Here is a 12,128-nt window from a genome sequence, read left to right as displayed (position 1 = left end):
TGAACAGTGAAGGTAACGAACTGTGAAAAACGTGAACTTGAAGAAGTGAAAATTGAACAATATGAACTATGAATATTGAACAACTTGAAGCTACATCTATCAAGTGTGAACATGTTTAACAAAATATGGGAACAAAACATGGGAACTAAACGTGCATTACGAATATAATCAGTGGGAGCCCTGTGCTTGTTTCCCTGCAACAAGAAGGTTCCATCTGGGGGTGATGGAAGATAGTGACACCCTCAGTGTGTTTGAAATGTCCAGTCGACAGTAATTTGGTCTTAGTTGCAGTCATTGCCGAAAACCCGCCTCGCACATATAGGCCTACGTGATGGGAAATGGTAGCAACGTTTTCAGCGCTTTTACGGCTATCTCGGGATATTCTGCTTTGGTTTTGATCCAAAAACCCGCCAGAGAGGTTTCCTCATACACACTCTTAAGACCACCGTCATTTGCAATTTCGATCAACTGCTCTTCCTCCTGCGCTGACAAGTTAGGACTATTCGGGATATTGACAAATGGGTTGCGGACCCACTCATTGGTTTGCCGTGGATCTTTGGAGGATGGGAAAAACGCTCAAACTCATTTGAAAGCGCAACAAGGTGATCACACCACCAGCGAGAGAAAGGGCCCTGCCTCAGTCTCTCCCAAAATCCCCACTACTGTTTGGAACATATCAAATACACCCCGGTCCACTCATCGTCCCCACAAATCAAGCTTGGCTTTAAATGCAGCGACTTTATCTGCCAGTTTAAAGACAGTCGTCATTCTCCCCTGGAATGACAGGTTGAGGTCATTAAGCAACCCAACTATGTCATAAGCGAGTTTTGACACCCAGTCCTCATCACTAAAATGTGCAGCTAACGGTGACTTTTTTTCTGTAAGAAATCTCTGCAGCTAGTCTAGAAATCTAGACGCGCCCCTAGCGGCAGCAAATTGTATTTGCTGCCAGGGCTAGTCTAGCAACTCTCCGTAGGCTTGTGAGCTCTAGAAATCGAAACTTAATCAGGGCATTGAAATCGTGTATGGAGTCGTTTGGTGGGCTTAACATAATGATTGATGGCAGAGTTGCAACGGTTTGGCTTGAATTCCCTGCTACTTGAAAACAAATATCCTATTAGGCCCTATTAAGTGCAGAGGGAATTTGAAAGGCAACTGATTATCCCGCCCCTCGGACTGAGCACTGCGAACGGTGAGTGCCCAGACCCTACATTTTAATCTAATTAAAATGTCTGGCTCGCCAGGCTACTCTGCAGCGGCTCTCAGTTAACTCATTTTATGGCAACATAAAAATGAATAGAATAGCGAGAGAATGAGTGGGATAGAGGAGATCCCTGAACACTCTTCAGACATAGACACTAGTGATGAAGATGAGGATAATCAGGCAGAATTGAGATCCCTGAACACTCTTCAGACATAGACACTAGTGATGAAGATGAGGATAATCAGGCAGAATTGAGATCCCTGAACACTCTTCAGACATAGACACTAGTGATGAAGATGAGAATAATCAGGCAGAATTGAGAGATACAAATAGAGACTGTGAATAGTTCTGCAGAGGAGGAGGAAGAAGAGATGATGGAACAAATGCCTAAAAAAGCTAAGGAATTTAGGTGACAGTGCTTAAATTGAGGGGCATTTGACCATATTTACTGAAGTAGGCAGGCCAACCAGCTTATCCAATGAGCAGTCCCTTATAGAACTCAACAGTCACCACCCACCTCCCTAAAGGGTCAGGTACTGGATGTAAGTTCCCCATTAATTTCTCAATTTGAAAAAAAAATGTCTGGAAAATCTGTATAGTGTTTTAGGCCTTGCCTTATGCTGACCAGCTATGGTGTGAATCACGATGGTGCAACATTTAATTTTGTGAAAAACAAAAACTAATAGAAAAACAACAAAAATGGTTGTATACATTTCATTTCTAATCAAAGGAACTATTAATCCCATTAGCTATTGCGAATTATACATTTTCCAATGTTTGCCAACCTAATGATAGTTTAACACACTACTTTTTAAATGTAAGACAAGATGACTTCCACAGTTTACATTTTAAGCCATTTCCACTTTCAAGATAAGCAAAACAGTTTTCACTGTATGGCCACACATGACCTGTGAAGTTCTATATGAGCATAAACAATCGCTTAATCATGCCAGAGCTGATTTTAACCATAGACTGTATAAAATAGGTTTTAAGTCTACCTTGGATGGTTACGATTTTATGATTTATAATCCAGTTCTCAAAGGAGAATGTGAATTAGATTGTTACTTCTGGAACCTGAGTGGGCTGTGACTGTTAAGGTCTTGGTATGGATGGCTCCCTGCAAATTTCCCTTGTTATACATATAGCATAACACTGTTTGAGTGTGTACAGGCTTTATTTTGCTGCCATTTTGGTAAATCAAAAACAAAAGCCAGATGAATGTACACAAATACTGACAAATTGCCAAGTTATCTCATTTAATAACTTTGTGTGTACTTTTATACAGTTGACAGAAGAAAAAGTTTAAGCAACTGTCAACAGCAAAAGCCTGTAAATTCAGAACATCCGATGAGATGTCATCTCCATACTATATAGTAGAATTTGATAAAAAAAATATGAAATCCATTTTAAAAATAGTATTTATGACATAAAAGGTCAAGGAAAGCAACAATTTATGAGTTATATCAAAGTCAAAGTCAAAGTCTGCTTTATTGTCAGTTTCTTCACGTCAAGACATACAAAGAGATCGAAATTACGTTTCCCACTATCCCCCGGTGGAGACAAGACATATTTTACCAATTAGGTCCACAGACAAACATTCAAGTAAACAATATAAAAAGTAGAAATAAGAAGGCACATACAATGAAGAAATAAGAGCAGCAAAATTTGGGTTGAAATTGTGCAATTGTGCATACAGTAGACAGTCAATATAATAGTGCAAAAGTCAGGCCAATAAATGGCTGAGGTAGTTCTGTTTGACCTAAGTATGCAAGTGGCATAGTGGTGCAAGTTATGTAAGAGCAGCAGAAGTGTGTTCAGAAGTGTTTTCAGGACAACAGGACAACAACAACAAGTTGCAAAGTGTGCAAGTGTACAAGTGGAGTAGTGCAAGTGGAGTAGTGCAAGGCAGCCATTGTGGGTCCAAAGTCCAGGATGTTATGTAGCTGAGGGTGGAGGGGGGAGAGAGTTCAGCATCCTAACAGCCTGGTGTATGAAGCTGTTGGTGAGTCTGGTGGTGCGGGAGCGCAGGCTTCTGTACCTCTTCCCAGAGGGCAGTAGATCAAACAAATTGTGAGCGGGGTGACTTGCATCACTCACAATTGTGGTCGCCTTGCGGGTGAGGTGGGAGGTGTAAATGTCCTTCAGGGAGGGGAGTGAAGCACCAATAATCCAATATGTATCAAATGAGAAATGGAAAAGTTTACCATTTTGATTATTTTTATACCTTAATAGGGCAACATATCCTAGGAGATACAACTTATAAAATCCAAAATATCCAACATTTTTCAAAAATGAGTGTGGAAATGTAATGAGACAGAATGTAACTGTCAGGGTTGCAGTATGGAGAGCTGGACCAAGGCGCAGGGCAAGTTGAGAATGAGGCACACTTAAACCAGGAATCTTTAATGCAAATGCACACTACAACCACGAAACAACATCAATGACCAACAGGGGACTGAGGGAGACCGAGGGTTTAAATACACAGGGGTTAAACAAGGCTAACAAGGCACAAGTGGACAAGAAACAAGAGACAGGTGAACACAGGGCTGGAAATCATAATTAAACTAGCAGACTAATAATGAGGAACAGGTGAGGGGCAGAGACACAGGGAACTGAGACATGGCAAGACAAACAAAGGAGCACATGGCTGTCAGGAACTAAAACACAGGGACAGGAAGTAAACACAGGAGCACATGGCACAGGAGGTAAACAAAGGAGGGACAGGGAACACAGGATCGTTACAGTAACATAAAATGATTTTTTACTACTATTTTTTCACTCTTGCCTGTTATTAAAGTTCTCAAGAAAAATAAGTTGCCCATATCAAAGGGAACGTGTCAGAACAACAATACTCAGGAATATTGCCCAGCAACATGGCTCAGAAAGGTGCCTTGTGTGTCATCAGCTTTGGAGGACACATACACATCACAGTCAGTTGTTCCAAAGTTTTACCAAAACAGGCAAACTTGTAAGTGTGGGTGAACAAGTAACCATGGGGTTGAGTGAGTGGGTTGGGTTAAGAGAGGGAGTGTATTGTGTGTGTGAGGGGTGTACGTTTGCATATGGAGCATAGGGTCATGTCCACTCCATACCAAAATTTTGTAACAACAAATTTGTCCCTATAGCAAACTCATTTGTATTATTTTTGATGTGAAGTCGTTCATTCAAACGTGTCCTCATAAAGTGGTCATATCGAGGAAACCCAGTTTAGGCAAAATAAAGCAAACATAGACATAAAATTATCAGGTTGCAGAAGAAAACAAGCATAGACAATTAGTCCAATAAAAACAGTACAATTAAATATGCAGGTATTAATTTTCAGACCCCACGTCAATTGGAATGGACATGACATATTTTTGGGTCTAGACCAATGAAAATCTGTGATTTCACCATTTTAATTATGCTTTGTAACTGATTGGATCCTGATGACCCAATCAGAATGCAGTTAGGGCCTGTAACTTGATCTGAGAGCACTTCAGACATCAGACAAGACAAGCATGGCTCTGAAGCTAGATAGGAACAGGAGTAAACACATTTTTCCCCTCATAAATATGAATGTATGTTTATGATAGCCTAACCAATTTGCACTCAGTATAATTCTAACCATTGCAGGTGATGATATTTGAAGTTAGTTTGAATATATTTCATAACAGTGTAGTACAGGATTTTTTCAAAGTTTAATGTCCATCCCAATGGACATCAAGTGTTGGGTGATGTTAGCCAACACTCATTTAGGCACTCACCAGGCAATGTTCTGACATATCCTCAAGACCCAAGCTATAATTTTGAATGCATTTTTTATTTATTTCAGCTATTTTGGATGAATGTGCACTCATTTTACTAAAATGTGTCGTCATTTTTATTAAATTGTGCTCTCATTTTATTAGATTGTGCACTGAATTCAGTCAAATGTGTGCTCGGTTTACTAAATAGTGTGTCCATTTTGCTAAATGGTGGGCTCATTTAGTCAAATTGTGCTATTTTTTTGTACAATGAGTGCACATTTTAGTACAATGAGTGCACTATTTACTAAAAAGAGTGATTTAGTAGACGAGCACACTGTAGTAAAACGAGTGCACAATTTAGGGTGCGTTCGTAAATTCAATCTGACACTGAAAATAGAATAGCTCTCTGAAGTTCAAAAACTAGTTTATTACATTTTCAAAGTCAAAGTCAAAGTCAAAGTCTGCTTTATTGTCAATTTCTTCACATGTCAAGACATACAAAGAGATCGAAATTACGTTTCCCACTATCCCACGGTGGAGACCAGACATATTTTACCAATTAGGTCCACAGACAAACATAACATTCAAGTAAACAATATAAAAAGTAATTAAGAAGGCACATACAAATTTTACATAACATTTCAATATATTGTGTGCACGTTTTACTAAATTGTGCGTATGTTTACTAAATTTAGTAAAACGAGTGCACTATTTAGTATAACAAGCGCATGATTTAGCAATATGTGCACACAATTTAGTAAAATGAGCATACGTTTTCTGGATATATACCAAAAAATATCTTGCAATGACTGCTCTAGGGTTCCGTACTAACCATATTACAATCTATTCTTGTTAGTATAACAGTACCCAGAGTACGCTCTGGATGCTCTGAGAGTGACACTTTGAATAAACGAACGATAATTCCCTCCATATACACAAGCAAATATGTTGCAAACATACCCCCGGTGTTCCGAATTGGAACATGTAATTAAAAAACTCAATTTAACAGTTCAGTTCACAAGACTGTGTGAAAACAACAGTGCAAAATGCAAAAAACAATGCAAACTGTGTGTGTATATTGAAAACTGATAAACATTTTGTACTAGCACCACAGGTATTGTGTGGACGCAATCTGGCACATTAGTTAATGTGCATGTTTTGACCTGCTCATAGACATATAAAAACATTTAGACACATGCAAACATCCAGTTCCAAATGTTTAAGTCATATGTGATTATTACTTTCAATACTATATGTAAAAAAACATAGTGTTTTTTCCCTAAGTCCTCATGTCATTTTACACCTATTTAGTCGAGGCGTCCATTATAATGGACATTAAAAAACAGTAATAAAGACATGATTTATCAAATAATTATTTTTTCCCCTTTATTTCTACATTGGAGAGGAGTAAAAATCAGCTGCATACATTTTTTTTTGCTCAACAGAAAAAAATCATGTCTGACAAAACAAATAAAACATTTAGACATACAGCATGTACAGCATAGAACTAATATAATAATGAACCATTACATTTTTTTAACATGTAATTTATCAAATTTGATTCATACATTCAATTATTTTTCCTAAAAATATATATGAAAATTAAAAAAAACTAATATAAGGCGAACTCAAAAAAGCCAGAAAAGGCTCTGCAATAACAGTGTGTTTTAAGGAGAGACTTGAAGGATGGCTAACCTGCAGGTAAATCATTGTTGCATTCTTGTGACAGCAAATTATCGGGTTTTAGCAAGGTTAAAAGTAAAAAAAAAAAAAAACAGTTAAAAGATTCTGCCCGAAGATCTCAATGTACGTGCAGGTTTATATGGCATTAAAAGGTCAGAGAGAGCGAGGCCATAAAGAGCCTCAAAAGTATTCAGCAATATTTTGAAATCAATTCTAAAACATATGGGAGCCAGAGAGGCTAAAACAGGAGTGATTTGCTCACACCTCTTGGTCTCAGTGAAAAGCCTGGCAGCTGAGTTCTGAACTGTCTGAAGCCATCGTATGGGTTTATGGTTAAGGCAGGTAAAAAGACAGCTACAGTCACTCAAACGTGATAAGGCATGCAAAATATTATCTGTTTTTTAAACGAAAAGAAATATTACATAAATAATAATAGACCTAAATAATGTGTTGGCAGAACTGTGTCCTTTAATAACAGATTAGACAAGTTAGGAAAGTCTTTGACATGTTTTTTCTAGTGTATCTATTTGGATCATTCTTGGTTTTACGGAAAGTTTTATGGAATAATATTTTATTATTTGTATGAAAAGAAGTATCTAGAATAACATTAAACAGAAAATTACCATAAATGTGCTTACACACATATACAGTTTATACATTAGTATACATATTTACGCACTTTTTGTTCATAAACGTTATGATGTTACCATATAAGCTTAAGATTTTTGGAACTGATAATGGCAATCATTACATTTTTGTTACAAACCTTTATTATAATAGATTCTGTGAATTCACCAAATAATTAGTAACTATGAACCCAGTATTCATAAAGCATTATAAATACTTTCATAACAGGTTATAAACCATGCACAAATCAAACATGCATAAGATTATCTTATATAGAAATGAGGCCTCTATAGACTTAAACTTGGCCGATGCAGAGTATGAATCTTGTTATTCCTCAGTTGTTTCTATGATATACTTTGGGTCCTTTTCTTTTTCTCATGGTCAGCTCAGCTTGAACCTTGACTGTGTGGGAGTTATCCAGGTCCCGAAGAGGAAAAGCAGCCCCAGATTTTCATATTCCCATTACTATGCTCCGCTAGGAGAAGGTTCTTTTAGCGCAAGTTTGTCACAGAATGTAGCAGAACATTTTTCAAAAAAGCTTTGTTTGTCCAGCATTGGCCTGGAAGTGGACACCTTTCCTAAGAAACATGATCAATCAGATGCAGATAGTTGTGCATGCTTCAGCAGCGCTGAGGAAATGAATAGATAAGCCACGGGATGCTTGCTTGGAGGAAGCCACTGCTCTCATACCACAACCAAGATAGCGCAGTTGGACATACTGTACCACTATTGACTGAAGGGGTTCACATGTTTTTGCACATGATAAAACATGCAATGTTTATTTTTGTTGTTTGTGAGATTATGTTACAGTAAAAGAGAGAATAAGTCTTGTACTCATATACCCTTTTGTTGAGCCTGTAACCATCTGCTTGAAGAAGACCCTTTTGGGTCAAAATGTTGCCTTTGTAGTCAGTTAAATACTGGGAGCTGTTCTCCAGTGTGCGGGCATTTCTTTTATCCGAACATGCATCTTTGCCCGGCATCTGACCTCAAAACAGGTTGGATGTGCAACCCATACCTAGTGAGCTTCGAATCTCCTGCTGTGCATAGCCCGACCCACTCAACAGAAGAACCTGTTCTACCTAACCCCAGGGCTCGCTCATGTGACAAGGCGCAGTGGAATGTTGGGTTCTGGAGACACTTTTGTGACAGACTGCCCAGATGAGCTACAGGGTTGGCCAAGGGGAGCCAGGAGGAAGGGAACTGCAAGGAAGCAAAGATAGCAGAGAGGAATGCAAGACACATGGCTGTGACAGTGACAGTGAGGGGCTCACGCACTGAATTCCTTGATAACCAGCTTTAGCACAGTACAAGCAGCAGATCAAGTGATACTGTAGGCTGTGGGACATACACCAAAACAATTGTACATCACATGCTGTCACTTTCAAGGCCAACGTGCTTTTCTGATTGCAATCACTTGTGTAACTTCCTAAATAGGCACATGTTTCGTCAGATGCACCAGTGATTAGAACATTTGAACATCAGACACAGAAGCCCTGTTCCTCTATACGAACAACACCATTATTATTATTATTATTATTATTATTATTATTATTATTATTTTGATTATACATCAGACATGGAAGCACTGTTCCTCTATACGAACAATACCATGGACTCTATCCCATTTTTATAACATTATTATTATTATTCATGTCACTTTATTATTCTATTGAATTATGTATTACAGTATTAACTTCTGCTTTACTTACACAGTCATGAAGCTAACCAGCCTTACATTTCACTGCTTGTTATATACTGATATAACTGTGTATGTGATGAATAAATCTCTCTGAACTGAACTCTCTATCGTAGGACGATTGTATTTCTAAAATGTCCATAACATCTTGGGGTCTAATACTCATTGGGTCTCAGTAGCCTGATGACTTACTTGTGCAATATGGAGATGCAGCTGATCAAAAGAGGGCATATTCTAAGCCTTTCACGCAAACCTGTTTAGGGCTGCAACAAGTAATTCATTAATTGATTAGTTGTCGGCTTTGGTAATTGTTAATCAGTTTGTTATTTTTTTTTAAAGTAAACTACCTCGATATTCTCTGATTTTACCTCCTTAAACTAAATATTTTCTGCTTTACTTACTCTACTAACAGTAAACTAAATATACAGTGTATTTGGCCATCGGACTAAGCAAGGCATTTGAGGACATATTCTTGGACTTTAGTAAACACTCATCAACATTTGTTCATCATTTTCTAGCATTATACAACTACTTGATTAATAAATAAAATAATCGACAGATTAATCAACTATCAAAAATCGTTGGTTGCATTAATTTGGCTTGTGGTTGTCAAGGCCTATCAGTTGTAGATCTCAAACTACAGTAGATATAGTAATTTTGACTCTTTCATAATCAGTTGGTTTCAGCATGGAGTTGCAGGACTGATAGATTAAGTTGATTTAAGAGGATTCCTGAGTTCTCTTTATAAGTGTTCTGTACTGTACATTTCTGACATCTTAGGGGAAAGATGTCCAGTATTGTGTTACAGAGTCTACCGTACTGCCCACACGTGGCCTCTCAGAATTGAATTAAAAGGCTAGTCCTGTCCTAAAGTAAGAATGCATGACCGATACGTATGGAATCCATGGTATTGTAAGACGAAAACCCCAATGACAGGTTAGACTATTAGAGGTAGCACATATAAGGAGGACATCATAAGACATGTTGATTGATACACCCAAATGTTTTCTCTTAAAACAACTGGCTGCCTGTGCTGCTTTCACCAGTTTCACCTCTTCACCCAATGCCCAAACAGTATAAAAATAACATCTGTGAACGGAGGTGCTAATCATGAAGGACACCTATGCACTGTACAATGGAAGAAACTCAGCGGCCTTGATTTGTGTAATGCCAGGAGCCCTGATCTCCAAGCAGTGGCGGAACAAGTCAGAGCCGGGCCGGGGGGCGGGGCACACCTTTATTAAACTCATCATAACATAATTTTACAACATACATGCCCGCAACAGCGGGTCTTACAAGCGTCAGCGCCACGGAGAGCAACTATGTAATTTTGAAGTCCATTGAACGTACATGAAGTGTAACCAAGAGAACAACAACAAAAACATTAGGCTACATGACCCCTAATAATAAAACAACAATAATACGCAGCACTATTTGAAGGGCATACTACGAGCCTTGCGCTCCGCAAACTCGTCCACGATGCTCTGTGTATGTCCATTTTCTTTGCTCTCTCATTCTGTATGGACAACATGGCAAGTCCACTCAGTCTCTCCTGTCCCACTGTGCTCCTCAAGTGGTTTTTAATGATCTTTAACTTGGAGAATGAGCGCTCAGAGGTTGCAACGGTGACGGGAAGAGTCAAAAATAAAATTAAGGCGGTGCAAATCTCACTGAATGCAGAAGTTACTGCTGGGTGGTTGCCTGGCGGAGCGAGGGGGTGGCTTCGGGGGCTCAAGCCCCGAATCTCTTTTCAAAAGCCCCGAATCTTTTTTTGTATGTGTTTTCAATTTCCAACAATTCTAATTTCTAATTTAACTTCCCCTCGGTTTCTCTATAAATGTTACAAAATGTAGCCTAGGCCTACTATTACTGAGCAAATATCCCTTACTTTCAAAGCCCAATATTGACAGATAATTTGATTTCCCACACGATGAGTTTAGGCAATGCCAGAGCCGAGATGTAGTCCAGTCATTTTAGGAGAAAGGGTTGAACAAATTGCAACACAAGCAAACTTAACTGATTTTGAATCCTCAATATGTCCTGAGTAAGGGAAAAAAAGCCCCGAAGAATCCCAATAGGGGAAAGTTTAGAAAAAGACCTAAATATACCCTATTCATACAGTATTTTTCTCACGCAAATAGGGGAAAAAAATTAACCTTCACATATCACCATGAAAATTACTGAGTTGATTACTTACATCAAGACAAACAAAAAATGTATTATAAGTTTTTTGAAATTGTTTGTTAACATGGGCAAACAGGGCATAATGTAATTATGTATAGTGACCCAAAACTAATTGCAACATTTGACAAACAAATTGTTCAAGGCATGGAGGAAGATAATACATGTCTTAACTGGTATTATATCTCATCTAGAGGGTATATGCTTATAGAAAATATATAGTTTATGGTGTTTAATTTGTTTTCCCTGGACAGTATAGGCCAAAATGTATCCACTTTACACTAGATTCGCCTTTACAGAATAGAGGGCAATGTATTGTGCATGGCATAGAGAAAGATGGGAAATGTCTTAAATGGTGTTATATCTCCTCCGGAGGGTATATGCTTTCAGAAAATATATAGTTTAGAGTGTTTAATTTGTTTCCCTTAATAGTGCAGGCCAAAATGTATCAGCTGTTCACTTGATTCGCCTATACAGAATAGAGGAGTATGTGTTATGCATGGTATGGAGGAAGATGGGACATAAGTTGATTGATGCTATATTTCATGTACAGTGCATATACTTTTAGAATATGTATAGTTTTGACTGTTCTATGACTTTGGTAAAACCATGACCTATGCATAGGCATGCATTGTTAATTATTAATCTTAAACTATATTTATTAGTATAGCATTTTTGCCAGATGTCACAACAATAGAGTCACTTGGAGGCTAACTGCAGTTATCCCATTTGCACCCTTCTGTCAAATTAGGACATGACCATGTCCATCTTCACATGTCTACTTTGCCTTCACAATTTTCCTGCATCCACTAACATAAACATACTGTGCTGTCCGATTATTGTTTTAGACAAAAATTGTGCAAAGTAAAGGGGCATCATACAGGCCCCTCTGATCGGACAGACAGTATATCAGTCAACCCCTGGGCAAGAGGTCAATTACTATAAGACTTGAATGATGGACTGATACTTTAGTGTGATATACTGTATGTTTCAGTGACCTCAAAATCAG

Source organism: Alosa alosa, chromosome 14, assembly GCF_017589495.1.
Source record: "Alosa alosa isolate M-15738 ecotype Scorff River chromosome 14, AALO_Geno_1.1, whole genome shotgun sequence".
Taxonomy (NCBI): domain Eukaryota; kingdom Metazoa; phylum Chordata; class Actinopteri; order Clupeiformes; family Clupeidae; genus Alosa; species Alosa alosa.
The sequence above is the reverse complement of the archived record's forward strand: the minus strand, read 5'-3'. Positions refer to the sequence as shown.